Source organism: Idiotropiscis lumnitzeri, chromosome 16 (assembly GCF_059441095.1).
Source record: "Idiotropiscis lumnitzeri isolate Australia: NSW breed Sydney's pygmy pipehorse chromosome 16, RoL_Ilum_1.0, whole genome shotgun sequence".
Lineage (NCBI taxonomy): Eukaryota > Metazoa > Chordata > Actinopteri > Syngnathiformes > Syngnathidae > Idiotropiscis > Idiotropiscis lumnitzeri.
Window position 1 is genome coordinate 8802185 of NC_142406.1, and position 15464 is coordinate 8817648.

The 15464-nt window shown below is 39.3% G+C and overlaps 1 protein-coding gene across 1 annotated transcript in view; it reads left to right on the forward strand.

Annotated features, from left to right (window-relative positions):
• Positions 1 to 387: 387 nt before the first annotated feature.
• Positions 388 to 15464, forward strand: part of LOC148321241 (uncharacterized) — a 46055-nt gene continuing 30978 nt past the window's right edge. Inside the window, exons 1-2 of the mRNA XM_088319534.1 lie at positions 388 to 529; positions 9084 to 9168. The gene's annotated coding sequence lies outside the window, so the exon portion shown is untranslated. The remainder of the gene's footprint in view (positions 530 to 9083; positions 9169 to 15464) is intronic.

A 15464-nucleotide genomic window follows, 5' to 3' on the forward strand; every position in this document is an offset into this window, starting at 1 on the left:
CTCAAGGGCATTTTGGACATTTAAAAAGTCCTTGGACTTTTTTTGCCCACGGCAATAATAACACTGCCCCATTGAGCAAGCTTGCTTTTCATTGCAAACAATGACACACGACTAATTGTTATCAGTACACTACAAATATAACCGTGTTAAAAGTTCGGGGACAGCATTAAAAACAGAATGTCAGTGTTGCGTTAACACCACTCAGTAACAAAACGTGTAATGTTGTCGATTTGAAATTGAAACCACGCTCTCAACAAAATTGAAGTACATATTGAATAGAGCCGAGACAAATTTCACTTTCAATTTCCAAAGAGATTGGCCGATGGTTGTATTTCCTGTGACATCACGTGGTCACACGGCCAATCAGGTTCATTAACTGTATTTAATAGTTCAAGCAGGTGCGACGAGCTGGAACTTGTTTCCGCGACTTTTCTTTTTAACTCTGCTTGAATTACGGTTCATATTAAATCCCATGATTGTGTCAATTTGTAGGGGCCCTCTACTGCGCCACCCGCGGAGACATCGCCTGGTGAGTAGCCCAGCTGACTTCCGTTCAGTCTAATGAGGGTGTCAGCCCCTTTGACATGCAGTATGCCTACAAAATATAACATGTACATAAGATGACATAAAACGCCAAGTGTCTTTGAGGAATATAGATTGCATTGCGAGCCATCTCATGAGGACAGGCTGTGTCCCAGATTTGATGGCTTCGATGTGACCGGACAAACAATTGACCTCTCGCGGCTGAAGCCAGAGGGCAGCCATCTTATGTTGCCACTCCAACTGACAAATTCTAAGAATTGCATTTATCTCACTGCTATAAAAATTGTAATCAGCAACCTTTAAAGATAGACAATAACAACGTCGTAGTGAAATCAAAGATGGGCACTTGACCCTTTTTTGCCGCTATCTCGGTACCCGTCCGGGCTCCACCCTCCGGCCTTATTCATAAAAAAAATTTGTCGGCAGCGGGCCGGTTCACTGCTCCCTAGCGCATTATTTGTCCAGTCATATATTAGTGCGTGGATTCAAAATGTAGTTGCCGATGATGTCCCGCTGGATATAAGTGAGAATTTTTCATGGCTTTGTCTATAGGGCCATGGTGAGAAAATTTCACCTTTATCGAACAATACATGGCTTTTTCTGTCGTTTTTTTCTTTCATGATCTGTTTTCAAGAATGATTTAGTGTGTCTGTCACCTATTTATGGTTTCATTCATTATGTTTTTTTCCCCAAGAGTCTAAATTGAATTGTCCATAACAAATACCTTGGCAAAATGGCTTTGTTTATATGTTTAAAATACCGACTTTAGATTTATTTGATGAATAAGACTTTTTTTCATCATAAGGTGCTACTTTTAATCATGACTATAGATTGAGTCTATACAACAGGTTTTACTTTTAACGCAATGTACAAAAATATTTGTTCATCTTCAGTGATTCTGCAACCCTCCCAGTTCTAAGCGCAAACCAACATTGTCGGGTTTTTGTTAGGCCGATGAGTCTTCGCAGTCTGACGGCATCTGCCCACTCACACCCACTCACAAAACGACCATTACTGGAATAAATGATTGTTACCTTTTAACTGCGAAAGGAAATAAACTGAAAAAATCAGCAAATCAATTGTATGCTTTGCTGCGGCTGACTCATGAAGTCATTGCTGTTTTTAGAGCTCGTGTTAAATCTTAGCTCCTTGCAAGCGCGTAGGTCAGCCGGTAGCCCTGTTATGGTGTGTAAATAAACTGTAATTGAAGTTTTCATCACCACCACTAATTACAGAATGGCACTTATCTCACCGTTGTTGTGCGGATGTATGCGTGTATGTGTGTAAGGTGTAATTATGTAAACTCTGATAACAATTGAAAGCGTATTACTGCCGCTCTTATCTCAAGGGTATAATTAGAGGACTGTAGAGTGGGATCAGTAATTTAGTTATTTCTCACATATTACAAGGCTGCTCATTATATGAGCCAATGATATTAAATGAGATTGACTCCACATTTCACCGTGTCACAGCTTTGTTCATTTAATAACTCTTTCAGGGCTGTTGCACAGTTCAGGGTAGGAGCAGGAATCTCTTGCCACTTAAAGATTGGATTACGTTTAGGGGGGTTACGATTCAATACGCCTACTGATTGTCGATGCATCTTGAATCGATGCCTATATTTCTTTCGTAGTTATCGGCAGAATCTGAGTAGTACTGGGAATTAACAGGCGTGACTCACTAATATGTCAGTGATATGAAATAAAACGGTCTACAAAAACACTTTTCTTTTAACAGTTCACACTTTGTGTTTGAAAGCTTATAAATACAATCAACATTAATTGTTCCATCTGTTTAGCATTGTGAGCATTTTTACGTTTTTTTTTAATTGGCTCAAATCCTATTTGGGAGAAAAAAACAAACAAGCGCAAGAACAAATGCAAAAAAAAAATAAATAAATGAAACGTGACATCCATCCAGGACATATCAATGCAGTATGTGAGTGTCCCGTCTTTTTTTAAACAGCTAAGTCTGCCAAGAAGTTCAGACATGCAATTTTAATTCAACGTTGCGTGCTTGCTCGAGCTGAGCATATGACAAGGCGTTGCTTGAGTCACATCAAGACATCATATGATTTATCTGGACTGCTTCCTCTTCCTGACTGTAGCCTCTGCTTGACATTGATTTGATCACTCCTTTCCAGTTTTCATACCAGCTGCCAATTTTCAAGTCCAATTGTTTATTATATCTAGCCTACACGTGTTTTCCCCACAGCGGACTTTGGCGGCATGAAAGTGACTTCTACATATGTCCAGCAGTTGCATTGGCTGTCTCTTTGTGGTTGTCATGCACGCTGGAAAAAAAAACAAAACAGTCGTAATGTTATCATGTGCACACGCTGCACTTCAAACGAGGTAGACTGACATTATTTGAAAATAGTACAAGATTATATATCAGTTTGTCACATTTTAATATTGTGAAACTGATGAACATGTTTCATTGAAGTCAATTCAAATGACTTCTTTTTTTCAATCTGCCCCTTGGGCTTTTTAATTAGAAAAATTCATAACATCGTGTACGGATGGGTCTGATCCAAATTTAAAATGATAAAATTTTAAATGAGGGTGTTTGTGATTATGATTTCTTTGGAGATTAAAACTAATTTGTCTGGAATAAACCTGCCTAGACAAGGCAAGGTTGCTTTATTTATATAGCACATTTCATACACAAGCTAACTCAAGTATGACATTTTAAAGCATTTACAAACAAAATGGTTAAGACAGAAATGAGCATGGTCGTGCATTTAACTTGGGGCTGACTTCACTTCTGTTTCTTATTCCATTTGCATGCAGCATAACAGCTGCTTCACCATGTTTGCTTTGAACTCTGGGCTCCACCAATTGAATGAACCATGTTTGCTGAGCTCAGAACCCTACCTGGTTTTTATTCAATTAGCATTTCTTTAATATATTAAGGACTCTATCGATTCGGTAATGTATAGACCAGAAGCAGAATTTGAAAATGTTCTGATCTCTTAGTTGTGGTCTGAACTTGAATTGCAGCATTCGGAATGAGCTGCAGCTGTTGATGCTCTTTTGAGGGAGTCCAGTCAGAAAACCTTTATGCTAATCAATCTACTGGAGATGAAAGCATGGATAAGCTTCTCCTGGTGTTCTTAAAACATGCGACCCTTCAATCTAGAATTTTTTTTTTCAGATCGTAAAAGCGTGATTGATTTGATATGACTACTGAAAAGTCAGCCCCAAATAAATCAGCACCTCCAAGATTTCTTACATTCGCTTATGCATATTTGCATTTACAACCACGACTTCATGGTATGGTCCCCAAACTTTGTAGTTTTGTCCTATTTCTTAACTGAAAAAGGCGCAGAGAGTTTACGTGCAAAAAGGAAATCGAGTCCTCTGCCATTGTGATGCAAATACAAACTTGAAATTGATGTATAGGACAGATTGTAAACGATGAGAAAATTTTACCGCAGCTATTTCGGTGGAACCCATTGACAGAGCAAATGGTGGCCCACTGAAATACACTCCTTGCATAACTGGAACGATAAACGTGCATAGTAGTAAAGACAAACAGTTTTATAGCAAAGATGCAGAATTTACATGCATTGCCCTTCACACTCTGCAGATACAAGTTCATAAATGGATTCTAACGACTCATTAAACCCACGTACTTGGGTCATAACAGTTTTATCCCTAAACGTTATGTATGTGCGTGGGTGTGTCTGTGTCCTTGTACGCTAGTAGCAGGCAGGGTTGATCTGAATTCATTTGAAGCACTTGCGTATGAAATGTGCTGTACAAATGAAGTTTGATTGATTGATGCGATGACACCGACCACACTATTGCGAATACAAAATTGTTGTCGCATCCTGGAACTCAAGATCACAGATGCCTCTGGTGTATTGCGACAACATAATGAGGCCCCCTCCAGTGGCGTTAACGGCAAAAACAACTTGAGCGAAGGACCATTTGTAAAAGAACCCATCCATTATCTGTACCGCTTCTCCTTTTTGGAATGTGGGAGTAAACCGTAGTACCCGGAGGAAACCCACACAGGCTCGGGGAGAACATGCAAACGCTACACAGGAAGGACGGAGACGGAATCGAACCCATGACCTCTGCACTGTGAGGCCATCGTGCTAGCCAGTCGTCCACCGTGCCGCCTTGTAAAAGAACCAACAAATGTAACTCGGAGGGTATCGGGACAAATCCATGTTAGTTCTCACGGAGAAGAATTATTAAACAATCGGAAAAAGAATCCAATTGATCCAACAACTCATGTTGCAAAGCATGAAATTTAATTCGTGAGCATAACGGTTAAGACATTTTTGTCTTTTGTTGACACTATACTTTGGGTTTTTCCTGTCTGTCGTTGTTGTTTCTTCTGTTCTGTCATGGAGAGTGTCAGCGGGCGGAGTCTCCTGCATCACACCTGCTGGCAGTTGTGGTCAGCAGGCTATTGAGACTGAGAATTTCTTTGCTAGTTGCTGCTGCATTTTGATGCTTATGTGCTCTCCGCTTTCTTCTGGTCCTGCTAGTAGCTCCACTTGTTTCTCATTGTTGCTCGTAAGTACGACTGTGATTTTTCTGTTCTCTGTTTTTCCTACAATGTGTTGGTTGTTTTGTTTAGCATTTTGTTTGTAGTGGTGTCGTCCCTCCATTGACTTCTGCCCGCTTTTGTTTCATTATCAAGCTTACTTTTTCACATCGACCTTTTGTCATGTTGCTTTTTGGTAAATTGTATTACGTTATGCTCGCATGCCCCTTTTTGTTCAAATACTGAAAGATTGTTGTTTGCTTTGGAATCCACCTTTAGTGTTTTTGTGTGGCCTGCCAAGGCAAATCATGTACGTCAACTTCATGTTTCTTGCTGAAATACTTTCCATCCGTCCATTATCTGTACCGCTTGTCCTCACAATGGTCGCGGGGGGTGTTGGAGCCTATCTCAGCTATCTTCGGACAGTAGGCGGGGTTCACCCTGAACTGGTTGCCAGCCAATCGTAGGCTAAAATAATAAATATTTGTAAATTGACCCAATTCTGGAATGGGAAGTCTTCAGTTTGGCCAATTGAAAACGACTTTGAAGAAAATCTGGCCCAGCATTTGGTGTCTCAGGGGAGGAAAGCATTGCACCATTAACACTTCATTGTGGAGATAGGGCGCTGCTGACCTTGACTCAGGTGTTGTGAGTTGATGGGGAGAATACTTTGAAGTTCTCAATTCCATGACATAAAAGCAGAGACTGGTGACTCTGAGGTGACCTCTCCTATCTTTGGGGTTGAAGCGATGATGAGTGGATGAGATCCACCTGGAGTTTCTAAAGGCTTTAGATATTGTGGGGCTGTCCTGGTTGACACGACTCTACAACATCGTGTGGACATCGGGGTCATTGCCTCTGGATTAGCAGACCAGGTTGGTGAAGAAGGGGACCAGTTGTTGTGTTCCAAATTAAGAGGGATGGCGCTTCTTCGCCTTCCAGGTTAGATCGAATCAGAGGTGCTGGAGAAGACGGTCAATCGGGAAGACGGATCTTGGATCCAGTAGGATCAGTGTGATTTTCGTCCCGGCTGTTGAACTGTGGACCGGCTCTAAACCCTCAACGGGTTCCTCAAGGCTGCTTGGGGATCGCCCAACCAGTCTACATGCGTTTTGTGGACTTGGAAAAGCCATTTGACCGTGTCCTTTGGAGTGGGATGTGCTTTTGGAGTACGGAGTTCCGTACCCTTGGATGAAGGCTGTTCGGTCCCTGTATCACCGATGTCAGAGTTTGGCTCGCATTGCCGACATAAAGTCCGATTTGTTTCCAGGGACTGTTGGACTCCGCCTCTCCTTTTGTCACAGATTCTGTTTATAATCTTTATCGACAGAATTTCTAGGCTTTGGTGTTGAGAGTATCACCATCTCTGTTTTTTGCTAATAACTCTCACTAGTTCGCAGCCATGTGTGAAGCGGTTCAAGTATCTTGGGTACTTGTTTAACCAGTGAGGGTAGGATGGAGTGGGAGACCGTCGGTGCTCAGTGCATTATCTGCTGTGATGCGGATCTGTATTGGTACGTCGTCGTGAAGAAGGAGCTGAGCGAAAAGGAGAAAGTCGATCTATGTTGCTACTCTCACCTGTGGTCACAAGCTGTGTGCTATATTTATATATTAACACCCCTGAAAGTCTAAATTGTCCTTAGGTGTTAATGTGAGGGTGAATCATTCTTTGTCTTCATATGCAAATATCTGGTGAAAGTAGTATAGTAATAGTAATTATTTGTTGAATGAAGTGTCTCACTTTCAAACCAAATAGTGACTGCTGGCATGGCTTCATCCTGTAGGTGTCATACTAGCCAAGGCATATTCACTTATTCATTAATTCCTTAAGATTAATTTTGTTCAGAGTAGTTCATGTGTAAAGTCTATAGGCGTGTGCTTAGAAGCGTGTGTGTGTGTCAACAGGCACTGGTGTCCTGTTGAACCACTTAAAGGATTCTATTTAACGGGTCAGCCAAGCAATTAATCAAGGGTTTAATTGGAATCCTGAGTCGAGTGACACAATTTATGCAAATGAGGTAATTAATATTCAGGCCTATATTCACTGCTTGAATTAAAATGGTTTATCCGCCATCGCAGGCTAGCACTTTCATTACAGAAAATTAGTGAGCAATAATAAATCCAAATACACATTTTATTTCCCAGAGAGGAAAAAAAAAATATTAGAAAGGAGCAAATGTTTGTTTCATACTCTGTTGGTATGAGGCCATGTTAATGCTGCTAATTTTGCCTCATTAGTAACAGACTGCTATCTGCAGGGATTCTCTTTTAATTGGATCACCAAGCAATTCAACCCACGCTTTGTTCCTAATTGCTTTTTTGCCGTAAAACTTAGCATGTGCAAGTTTGACTGATTTTTATGTCTCATTTAAGGTATCCAAGGATAAAGTTTGGCTTCCTTGTTGTAAATGCCGATCTGCTGATATGAAACAATTTGCCTTTTTTTTTTTTTCAAGGTTTTTGCCATAGAATGTTGACTTAAACAATCACTTGAGACATTTTTCTTCTTGCTAAGTAATCGAGAGGAGCATGTGAAGTGGTCTTGTTTCCAAGTCATTCTGTAACGAACGCCAACATCAATAATGTCTAATCTCAATTTAGATAAAAACGGATTAACATTTACATGTTAAAAATGCATTTGCATCCCAATTATGACATTACGCTTCCTGCTACTGCCTGATTAAATTAGTCCGCCCTCCTTTTTAAAGATTCACAAATGATTGATGTAATAGGATAATTAGGGGATTTCCTGTTGTATTACTGTGCGTGCATGTGTATGTATAACTATTAAAAAAAAATGCCCGTGTGTTGTTGTTAAAGAGTGAAAATTTATGAGATATTTTTCAGGAAAGGAAAAAAATAAATGCAGCTGCAGCATTATTACTGGGAAGACTTGGCTCAGCGATTGCTATTTTTTAATTTTGTTTAGCTTTACATTTACATTTTTTTTTTTTTTAAATGGGGAAGGCAACTATTTGTCTTTGTTTTTTCCTTAAATAAACAAAAAAATGTTATTCTGTGCCAGTTCACACAGAACTACGAATGCAATACTCTTAATAAACAAAACAAAAAAATCAGAAATTTGTTTGCATTCCAATAAGACAATATTATCACAGAAAAACAAGAACAGACATACACAAATTAAAATTAAAGAAAGGTGTCTGGCCTATTGAAGACAATTTATCTCTGATTCTCTACGATCTGTGGTGGCTCTACAAAAATAAATTTCACAGAGAAAGCAAATAAAAATAACGCCACCAAAACACTTACAGGTGGGAAAATAACTCACACAATAAAATAATAAGCCTCAAACTCAATTTCTTTCTGGACTCAAAAGAGAACACTCTCATAGTCAGTGACATTTGCTATAAATGTTCCAGCTTTGCTTTCGTGTGACCCTGCTGTTCTGATATTGATCATTGATTAAAAGTTTTTGTCATTATTTATAGCTCCTGGTTTCAGTTGTTGCACAAAGATAATGATGGCATTTATTGCCGCTTCAATTGCAAAGAGATCAAATGTGATTGCATTTGCAAACACTGCTATTTAACAATATTGCTGTAAAAGCAACTCATGAAATTGTCCGCGCACCAGAAACGTGTAACTGTTATCCAAAGTCTGGCTAAAGAAAGTTAGCATCTTGGCTGCATATTTTTCATGCTATCGTTGTGCATAATTAATTTAAACTTCTGTCTGTTGTATGTTATTTACGTACTGCATTGTTTCCTGAATCATTTCATCTCTGTGCACGGAAGTATCTTAAGTGTTTTTTCCGGAGCGCAAATGGGAATATTTGACAGCTGGAGCATAATGGGTCACAGCAAACAAAGGCAAAGAAATGAAGCAAGCCCTCCAAAATATACCGAGAACAGATGGATCCTTTTTGAAAAGCACCACATTCAGCTACAAATTTGACTTAGACAGCCTGTTGAAAGACGCATGACGATTTGATTTAAGAGCATGAAGTATTAGCTAATAGCCGGTTATTCATCTGACGTATTCTGTCACTCACACACTTGCTGTGCTCGTGTGTGCAGGTTGCTCGGGGTTTGCAGTAATTACTGCAGTGAGCAAGGGAGTTGTCTTTTCCACGGCAGATGGCTCAGCACCATGCCGGATCAGGTAACCGTGACAACCACCTCTCTCCCCACACTTAACATTGCTATAATGACTCTTCACACGGGCCGAATGTCGTTATATAATCCGTGGAGAGAAAAGGAGATGAGAGGTAAATGAGGGGCGGGGGGGCGGTGAGGGGGTAATACTTTTAGTTTAGGGAAGTATCCTTTCAAGGGCTTAACTCATCTTTACTGTCGGATTGACCCCACTAAGTTGCATCATCTTGGAAAATATTGCAATTTTGTGAGACCACCACATCACATTTGGACTACTCAATTTCACTTCTTTTGTCGCAATTTAAAAACCATAACAACTAATTGGCCGAATAGTTCTTTACATTACTGTAAGGATTTATTGGAAATGGAATCTCAAATGATATAAGCAAAATAAGATGTTGGAGCTCCTCAAGCAGGGGTGTGTTTCTCTGCAGTACCAGAGGGAGGCAGTGAAACACCTCAGTGTGACAGGTGTCATTGGATGTGAGCCCTCAGTGCAGACAATCAATCACATGTTGTATCCGAGTACTCGCCTGTTGGATTGCTGCATGAACCAAGCAAGTCAAGCACGTGTAATGCAAAATTTCATTTTGTATTTATCTCTTTGGGGTTGCGTGGGGTTGTTATTGCTGGTGCCTCATCATCATTGTTATTATTATTTTTATTATTATTCTTATTATTATTACTTGCATGATCCGGGGCTAATGCAGCTAAACCACAAACTATTAGTGCCATGAAGAAAGATTTATTCTTTTTACGCCAATCATTTTTATCATGATTAATATATTCATTTTGACATTTCATTATCAATAATTGCCAAGTTACTATGATAAATTTCAGTCATATTTTGTTTCACATGTTTTCCATGTGCATGCGTGATCTCAGATGGGGCGGAACGCACACACAAACATACACTGGATCAGAAGTGTGAGAAAATCAGATATGGAGCTAATACCTGCTCACAGACGCCTATCCACCAGTAAATAAAAAAAAAATACCTACTTTACGTCAATGTTGCACTGAAAGCAAGGGTTATTAAATATAGTGCATAGATCATTAAACAGGAAAAACGGTTGCCAGCCTTTAAGCACTTTCAAATTGAGATTGATTATATTTGGAATATTCATTTTGAGTCCAAACTCCAAACCTCCATTTGCTATTTGAACAATACTAAGGGCCGCAAAAGTGCCAAATATTTTTGTGATTTCAAGGTGCATTGCGGAAACATGTGTCTGATACAAATCTATGCATGTTGGTACTTGTCTGTGATTGGCTGCAACGCATTCAACTCTTCCCTGGTGACTTTGTGGCCATCTTCTCTGAATCAAGTCACCAATCGCTGTAAAGGATTAGCCAGATGATTCATTGCAATTTTTTTTTCTCGCTTGCCTTTGGTCAGTCCTGGCTGTAATTTATGGTGTGCAGCCACTTAGAATAATAATCAGCATCGTCGTCATCGTACTAAGGTCACCTTACAATGTTAACGTAACAACACTCGGGAATGGCATAAAAATAATCAAATGAGAGGAGAGACGCAGGTACACGTGCTTTTGGGTGTTAGTTGTCAAGCTGTCTGGGATTTTTCTTTTCATATATTAGCCTGGATTTCAGGAAATGTTGGGAATTGGAGAATAGAGAGATCGTTTTAAGTGATTGAGAAGGTTTGTTGACAGATGCCAGGTTTAATATTGCTTGTACCATTATCTTTTTGTTTTCTTTTCTTTTATAACATTCTGTTAAATATTTGAATTTTTTTTGTGTGTCGCTTGTGCTGACAGATGGTGTACATATCCTCTGTGTATTGAACAATTCTTGTACTAAAGGCTTGTATTGTTTTGCTGTGCCGTTGTGCTTAACTAGTGGCAGGTGTACAATTTTTGCCCGTGGGCACTGTCGTCTGCGAATTTTAATTTTTTATTTTTTTAATTTTCTCGTCCTCAAATTATTCTGAGCCACCAAGATTAACCATGCCATGATTTGCTTTTGTCTATATTGTGTTGAGTGTATCAACTTTGATTAAGAGCCAGTTGTAGTCATGTGCTCTTTTTTGTTTTTCTTTTGTTGGCCTATCGTTAGTGATGGGTAAATGAAGCTTTAAATCTGCTTCATGAACCAGTTGTCGTATTTTTGGACTCCAGTAGATGGCACTCTCTGTTCAACATTGGGCTGAAAGCACACTGACTTGACATTTTTTAAACCAACAGTTCCGTCTACAGGACGAATAGACAACAAGTGGTTCATGAAGCAAATTTGAAGCTTCATTTTCCCATGACTACCCATTGGTACTTGGTTCACAACTCTTTCATCACTTACTCTTTGAGTTGTCGAAAGGGTCCGCTGTTTTACCTGTTTTCCATCTCCCCCTGCTGCAGCACACTTGATTCAAATGATCCGAATCGTTATCCAGGTTCTGCAGACTTTTCCGATTATCTAATCCATTCAATCGGATTTGTAGCAGGGAGAGATGGGAAAACAGACAGGACAGTGGATCTCGAGGAACAGGATTGAACAGCCCTGGTGTGTGATTTTGACAGTTTACTACCAGGGAATACGTGCCCATTTTCTGGTGCGGAATTTAATGAGGACGGTGTTGGTTACAATTAAAACAATTTGTCTTTTATGTCCAATCCATTCGAGTTGATACCAAATGTGATTTGATCGGGGTTTTTCTAAGGCCTTGTCTCTTGAGTGTGAACATCAGTCTCTCTGTCTCCTTTAAGCTGCCATCTAATCCACCAGTCATCTGAATCCCACGTCTCACCGACATTGGGATGAAAGAGCATCTCACCGGAGCCGGGGCCCCTCCGTGCGTGATCAGGAGTGAAGGGAGAAGGCCTTAGCGCGAAATGTCAGTGCTTTTCCTGTGAAGCAAGCCTCATCAAAGGAGGATTAGTGTCGGACTGATGGCTTCACTGGACGAGCAAGTTGTGATGGGGTAATCTCATGCACGACGAAAACTTGGAAGAGACATGCCGCTTTTTATGTACGCTAACCCATAGTCACAACTTAAACGTACGCAGGGTTATCGAGCTCACAAATAGTTACGTTGAATAGTCTGGTGCACACACTTGATGGGCTTCACTTGTGTTATTGTGGATCATGCGGAGTGGGGCCTTGTTATCCACTCAAAGCCATTTTGAGAAGGATATTTCGTGCAGATCGGATGGCTGCTACGGGTCTCATTTTGAGCTATATCAAAATATTCGAAAGGAAGTCAGCTCCAGAAGTACTGAACATATGTACGTATTGTATTTTTTTTATTATCAGGATAACTTGTGGCTTTATTTCGCTTCCTTTTGTCGCTCGAGTTATAGTTGTCCTGTTCAGTATATATGAGGAGCTGACAGTATAGATATTTTAAAGCATACTTTTCCTGTGAACGAAGTAATTCCCGAAACTCTCAGGCAGGATTCTTTATGAACCTGCTCATATTTATCATCAGATTTCATCACTGTGGATCGGCACGGTTTGTGTACCCTCACCCCCCTCCTATATGCTGTCTTCTGTGATTCAGCTAATGTTCTGTCATAATCGATCAGCTTGAGAGTGAATGTTGGCGACTCAGTTCGCCAACAAACAACAATCAATACTGCCATTCCTTGTGGATGTGTGCAACATAGAAGAAATTGAGACCGCTTGGGATCTACCTTTTAATCTGCAGTTCGGCTTTAGTGGAAAGGTCACAGATGACAAACCCGTCATATCAAGCAAGATCTTACAGAAACTGCAACTGAGCCTTTTGAACTCGGACTACTTCTGGATCTTATTCTACTGCGGTCGAAAAAAGACACACCGCTGTTATGGTCTTCACTGTCCATGAACTTTTATGTTTTTTGATTGTCTGTGTTTACGTGTGAGCAGCTATTAATAGCCTGCAACTTCTTTAAGAGATAAACCAAACCTGCAGATTAGTATGAGACCAGAAAATGATCGACTCTTGAGCAGGTCGTTTTTTTTTTTTTAAATAAACCGGTTCAAATTCAATCACAAATTCACTTGAGAGGCTTGATGCTGCCACTTTATCACACGTTTTATTTTATTTTTTTTGCATCATTTAACCAGGTTTGACCTATGATAACCCCCTATTGACTGCTCGTGAGTGTACCTTGTTGATGGCAGAGATACTGTCGATGGAGTTATTTACATGTTTGGGAGAGTTCAGCCGCATCTGCGTCGGTGACATTTATAATGTGCACGATAAAGCTCAGCCTAACACGTCTAAAATGTAAATGAGATGTTTACATCTGTTTGGATGTGCATTGTCCTTTACTTGAACCTATTGTGGGGTTTTCAATCAGTCTGAATGAGGTTTCTTATGAAGTATTGCGTCTTTTCATGTCTTTCTACCTGCGTCCTATTTATGGATTTCAAAACGGCTCCGAATACAATATTTAGTTCCTTGGAACATTTGGGAGGAGCTGCAACCTCGCGTGTTAGTATTGAGCTAAGTGAGCCATTTTTCAGGCAACGCATTTCGAAACAAATAGAAACATCACTCTTAATTTGGAAGCCTGACAAGGCAAGAAATGAGAACAATATGAAGTCACAGCACGGTGCACTTCATTAAAGTCTTTGTCTTTCCCCTCTTGACGTAGCAGAATGTAATTGTGTTGATGACAAGGGTGTGGACAATTGCAAGTGATGTATTTATGGATTTTTCATTTGACTCCATGTGAAATATAGCAGCTGCCGTTGTTGCTAAAAATTAGCTTTTTAAAATTCCTCCTTTGGAAAGTATAAAGTATGAGTCAAATTATGCTCCTAAGAAAACATTGGTATGTGTAGTTGATTGAATTATTCCTCCTGAAGATTTATTAGCATAATCTTGTGGGCCTTAGTATTACCCATAAAGGTAATTAAACAAGCCAATTTGCATTCAAACAACAGTACATGCATCCATTTTGTAAACTGGAGGCCATCTCAAATTATATTTGGACGCGAGACGTGCTACATCCCACACTAAAGTGATTATTTGAGAGGAACCCTTTGCTTATACAAAAGTTTATTATGGAAGTAGTTGATCGATCATTAGTGGATTGTATTGCTACGTTACCACAGGAATACGATGTATTAACGAGTTCAATCTAAAAGCTTGTTATGTGATTGGTTCTTATCCATAATGCAGTGGATTATTGAAAGTGGAACTTCGGTGATGACTTGGGTTTCGGATTTCCTCGTGAAGCAACTTGGAGAGATCCTAGTCTGCATCCAGTCATCGACACTTCTGTTAAATATTAGCAAGACTTGAATCTGGGTCCAAAAAGTGCTAAGGCAAATTAATACGGATTTAACACTGTGGTCAGCAGACGGGTATTATTTTGAATCGGAATGGAATGGGAATTTCCTGAGTATAAACATGAATGGATAAAAATCCAAAACACATTTTCCAAAATGTTATTCTTGCACTGTTCGCTATTTTGGCTAGCGACTTTATATTAAAATCTTTAACTCCTTTGTTTGTAACTGATTTTTAAATGCAGTCCTTTTAATTTTGGGAAGCACATTGAGTTATCTTGTGCATATTGCATGTGTGTATATAGGATCATAACCTTTTATTATTTACATTCAAAGTTGAATTCATTTTTCCTGAGGGGTCGATTTTTAGTAGTTCACTGCGTTCTTTTATATTGTTCCATGTTGTAATGTTGCGTAAAAATGAAATTCATGAAAAAAAATGTATGTAAATAAAATGTCTAATTACTCTGTAATTATCTTTATTGACTGATGCTTTAAAATTGGCAATTTAAAAGCAATGAAAAAAAAATAACAGTAAAATTTTGTTTTTATTTTTCTACTGCTATCTCCTGCCGTAATTTCCTCCGTATCATGTTTTGGGGACCCAGGCAGTTGTTTCAACACAAAGTAACAAAGGGCCACTTGATTTATTTTTTAAATGTTTAAATCACCTCTTTTGAGAAACATTCAAATCAGTGTTGCTCATCATATTAGCTCTTATACTTTTTTTGTATTGTTTCCAATTAGCACCATTTTTAACTACATGAATAACATCATTAAAATAACTCATGTTTTGCTAACAAAATGAGAAAGTTGTCAAGCATGTCTATAAAAGTAAGTGATGCGTGGTTGCATCAGCAATGACAGACAATATTCATAGTACAAGGCAGTTTACCATTTAAATGAATTTCAAGTTATTAATTTACGATCAGACCAGTTTTACGATATATTAACTTTCTCCGCGCCGGTTAATATGGTCTTCTCAGCATAAATCCGGCAATTAACAAAAGCTGTAAGCTTCTTTATTGGCGAGCGTGACACAATGACAATTCCTGATTGCCACCAGGG